Below are 5,472 nucleotides of genomic sequence, written 5' to 3'. Positions count from 1 at the left end.
ATTTTTTCATGTAAAATGAAATTGAATTGTTCTAACTCTAATTTTGATTCTGATATTGCCAATTCTTCTCCGATTTGGTGCCTCTAAGATCATTCCCCCACATAGAAATGTAAAAATAGGCTGTATGCATGGAAAAGCTATTAAAATTGGAGGAAATAATGGCAATTTGCTTAGGTGAAAGGGGAGTGTGGTAACATACATGTTCTAAAAGCAATAGTTAGGAAAAAGGACCTTTATTAACTGTCAAAGTGGAAACCCAGTGTTTAATTTGCTTATAGCAAAAGATTTCTGAAGCTTGATATTTAGGCCTGGTTCACACCTATGTGCTTTTTAATGCATTGTCAGTTTTGCAGAAACAAACTACAGTCCATTTAACATGGTTTCCTATGGGTCATGTTCACATCTGTGCATTTTATGGAAATATTTTTTCTGGTTTTTGGTTCCATAGACTTCAATGGATCAAAACCGTGTATGGAAAAACGCAAAATTAACCTGGAATATGCAAACTGCAACCTGCAAAGGTGTGAACCAGGCCTTATTCTTCATCTCTTCCTAAGTGTATATAGAGTTAACATTGATGAAGAAATATATATATATATAAAACTACATGTTTTAGATGTCCAGCAATGGAAAAAACGTAGGGATTCCAAGCCTAGAGGAAAAAGCAAGTTTCCCGGGAGTGGTAATAAGGGTAACTTGTGTAAAAAAAATTGTTAAAATATTTAGTACAATCCCAAATGGTCAAAGTGTGATGCATTAGGGAGCTCATGGTTCTGGGTCTCAGTTAAGGTGGAAGCCTAACATTTACTGGTGAACAGTGTGATTTTACATTGTAGTTGCACCCATGAAAGTGTAGAAGCAGTTAGAAAGAGAGAAATTAATGGTAAAATTTGAGCCACTTTAAAGTATTTTTGTAAGCTAGGTACTCCTCCAGAGCGCTTTTGTATGGGCATTCTGTGTTTACAAGGGACAACTTGTACACTGACTACTGTCTAATTCAGAAAGTTGTTCTACCCTACTTTGCCACCAAATTTTCCTGACTGCTACTAGGAATACTAGATGTATGAGGGGGAGGAGGGAAAGACAGCTTTCAACACCAGAGATGGGCACAGCGAGTATTTGATAATACCCTTCAGTTTCCGCAATACCCTGGCTGTCTTCTGCAAATTTGTTAGAGATCTCTTCTATTACTACCTAGGCAAGAGAGCTTTTCATGTTACTGAGGTCCCAATTCTAAGGTACATTATCTCTGATGCTAGCTTAGCGATGGATCTCACCAAGGTCTGGGCCTTTCTGGGTTTGCCAATTTCTATAGAAAATGTTTTAAAGGCTTCTTAACCATTGTATTATCTATTACTATTCTTACCATTAAAGGTGCTATACTTAAGTTATGGCCACAAGTAGCAATTCAAGCTTTTAAAACCCTACAGAAGATTTGTATGTTGCCTCCTATTTTGATGCAGCTGGACCCAACCTTGTCTTTCTTGGAGATTGACTTTTCTGAGACTGGGGCAGGAGCTGTTTTGCCAAGCACTGTACATTCCACAGCAAATTATATCCACATTTTTTTGTTTTAAGTGCAAATACGACATTGGCTGTGAAATATGCTATCATCTAAAACCAGGTTTAATATGTTGGCCAAGTTCCTGAATTTCCAACAGACCTGGTGGCCCAGCTTTTTCTTTAGATTTAATTTTACCCTGACCTATCAACCCGGGCAGAAGCTTAATATTAAAAAGAATATTAAGGCAGAAGCTTTTTCTTGAGGCTATGAACCTTGCTCTTTCTTCTCCTGTGATGAGCACCCAAATCTGCCTTCTGCCCAGATAATTGCCACTCTCTCTTTACCTTTCTTTTTTGCTCCAGGAGGCTCAGGAATTTGTTCCTAACAGTGTCCCTGTCAATTGGTTGGTCATTTGTTCCCCCAAAAGCTCTGCCTCAAAGTGCTTCAATAGTAACAAGTCTAAGGGGTCAATTCACTAAGAGTTAAATAACAGAAAATAAAATGCGGTAAAATACCGCATGTTGTAAATCAGTTGTGAAAATTAAATTCACTAAGTATTTACCGTTAAATACCGAATGCAATATTATTGATTTAGTGGTAATTACCACATTATTTAATGCAGTCATTTACCGCATTGTGCTGGTTTCTAAGTAGCAGACAGGGATTTGCCAGGCTATTTTTTGACAATGCTGTTTGCTAAGCAGTGGGCTGGGAACCCGGCCGCCGCATCCTTAACAACAAATGACTCATCAGCAGCTAGCGGGCTTCCCAACTAAAAGCTGATTGTAAAAAAAAAAAGCGGAAAATTAAAAAGTATTAAAAAAACAGCGTGGGGTCCCCCCCAGTCCATACTATGCCCACGCCAAAATTAAAATAAAAAACAGTGTGGAGTCCCTTCCAAAATCCATACCAGACCCTTATCTGAGCATGCAGCCTGGCAGGTCAAGAAAGGGGGGGTGAGTGAGTGCCCCCCCTTCCTGAACCATACCGGGCCACATGCCCTCAACATGGGGGTGGGTGCTTTGGGGCAGGGGGGGCTCTGCCATGGATGGTGGTTGTGGGGGGTCTTATCTGAATCTGGAAGCCTTTCTTTCATAATGGGGTCCCCAGATCCTACCCCCCCCATGTGAATGAGACTGAGGTACATAGTACACCTACCCATTCACCAAATAGGTGTCAAAAGGGAAGAAAATCACAGAGACAGTTTTGACAAATCATTTAAAAAAAAAAAACTGTGTCCCCCAATGTAAATCCATCATCATCATCAATCACGAAGCCCGGGCCCCGCTGGAACCAGGAAAACGAAAAAAAAAAAGAGCGCCGCTCCCGAGGGCAGCTGACCGCTGAATGCCTCCTTTGCTGTTTGACAGTTCTTATATAGGGCCACCTGTTGATGCCACCTGCTGGCACCGCCCCCCTTGTGACACAACAGATCAGTGCATGCTAGGTTGGTGACATCACGAGGGGGCAGGGCCATACTTTTTCACATAGTGGGGCCACGATCTGGTGCCCCAAAGCACCCCTCCCTTGTTGAGGGCATGTGGTTCAGGAGGGGGGGAGCGCTCGCTTGTCACTTTTGGGGAGGAACCCATTCTGTTTTTTTTTACATTTTTGAGTGGGGTTTCCGCTAAAACCCATACCAGACCCATGCTGTTTTTTTTTTTTTTTTTTTGTTCGATGTCATTTATATATTTAATTGTCAGCTTTTTTTTTTACTATAAGCTGTTAGTGGGGAAGCCCGCCAACAGCTGATAAGTCATCTGTTGTTAAGGACGCGGCGATCGCCTTCCCAGACCGCTGCTTAGCAACCAGCTATTTGTGAAAAAAACAGCCTGGGGGTCCTCTGACCCTTAGGCTGTTTTTTGACAAATACCACATGTGATACCACCCTCCAGCAAAACCCTGGTGGTAATTATCGCATGCTTTTTTACTCTCTTGTCCATTTGTAAATTGGACTTAAGAGTTGTTTATGCAATATTTACCAGCACTTTTTTTTTCACTATATACTGAATAATCGCTATTTATTTGTGTGAATTAGACTTAATTTACTGCATGCGATAATTTATGCAAATTAGTAACATGATACCCTTATCACATGCGGTAAAGCTTAGTGAATTGACGCCTAAGTCTGCTGAATCTCCTGGCATCCTCAAAGCCAGCTCACTTCTCTGCTGTTCTGCCTTGTATTTCTTTTTGTTTGCCACCTCTTCAGACGTTTTCTATGACTTACATCAGGGCCTGCAAGATCTGTGCAAGCTCTAAGTCCACTTGGCCTAAACCTTTTGATCCACTTTTAGTGCTACCTGTTTCTGAACATCCCTGGACTCATCTCTCAAAGTCATTTTGCTAATGAAGCTTCGGTAAGATGGCTAACTTCATTGCATTACCCATGTCACATTCTACCAAACAGCACTCCTCTCTTTTCAACAAGAAGTTTTCAGGCTCCATGGAGTTCCAGTAAACATACTTTCAGACTGTAGATTTGAGGTAATCTCCCTTAAGCTTTAAAGAGGTTGTAAACCTCAGAAAAAAATAAATAAAAAAAAACCCTGAAAGACAAAGGCACAATGAGCTAATATGCATTGCATACTAGCTTATTATGAAATACTTACCTTAGAACAAAGCCAACTCAGTGCCGCCCACTCAGCGGTGACACAGCCGACATGTTCAGCCATCCTACTTCCTGGCTCGCGTCCTCCGGCCATCTGATTGGAACTGCCGTTAACGGCACAGGGCTCTGAAGGAATGGCACGGGCAGCCGCTCCTTCAGAGCGCATGTGCAAGTGATGTAGTAAATATCTCCTAAATGGTGCAAGTTTAGAGGATATTTACTGTACCTATGGGTAAGCCTTATTATAGGCTTACCTAGGTACAAGTTATAGAGGGGGGTTTACAACCACTTTAAGTCCTGGGAGCATCCAACCTTTGGGTTTACTGGCTTTAAACTGGCAAAAGCCAATATTTTTTCACAGAACAGAACATATACAAGTAAACCTTACAATATCTCTCTTTCCCAAAAATATATATTTGTCTTTCCCAACACCACTAAATACCCCTCCCCCTCATACAGTATGTATAGCTCTGACTAGCATTATTCCTAATTCATCTGCATTCAGCAGTATATATAACTTAACCAGCAGTATATGAATTTCACTCTTCCCCAGCTGCATACTGTATTTAACTCTCTTTTCCTTTACTGCAGCATATATAAACCTTCCTATTTTCACCATCAGTAGTATATTTATTGACCCCAAGTAGAAGTGGAATTGGGAGTGATTTGACTATATATACAGCAAACTTCTTATCCAGACATGGCAAAAATGACAAACAGACATGACATGACAAAAATAAATGGCATCTGCTGGCACTTACTTTTACATGCATATTATTACTTTAGTTAAATAATATTTTTACAGGATTACCCCTTCTACCTTCTTATATAACAAAAATGTATTTTTAGCATAGTTTAGAGCACTAGTCTACATCAGGTTCATGAAGATACCACAAGCAAAAGACATATTTCAACACAGAAAAAAACAGAAATTGAGAAAATTGGATTTTCTAGAATTACTATGAGAATGTGTTGGTCTTGTGAATCATTACTTTGAAGTCAGATGAGAATTCATATTAATGCTCAGTATCCTTTTAAATGTGATGCTGTAACCTAAAAACCTTAAACATTGCTGAAATTTCTCACTGGAAATATATTTTTTCCTTTGGTCAAGAACTGGATACACCAGAAACATTAAATTATTAACAAATATTGGGATATCAGGAGTAAGGGCAGGTTAATAAAGAGAGAACACTCTGAGATGCTCATATTTCAAATGATAGAATAGTAGTAATAGAAAAAGGACATCAAAGCCTCTGAATTAACAAGGGCCTGAAGCTCGTTAAGGGACTGTCTGATTATGCAGACAATCCACCTCTTGATATGTGATAATTCTGTGAAATGGAAAGAAACTCAC

The sequence above is a fragment of the Pelophylax lessonae genome (assembly GCF_965119305.1).
Source record: "Pelophylax lessonae genome assembly, chromosome: 8".
NCBI lineage: Eukaryota > Metazoa > Chordata > Amphibia > Anura > Ranidae > Pelophylax > Pelophylax lessonae.
The sequence above is the reverse complement of the archived record's forward strand: the minus strand, read 5'-3'. Positions refer to the sequence as shown.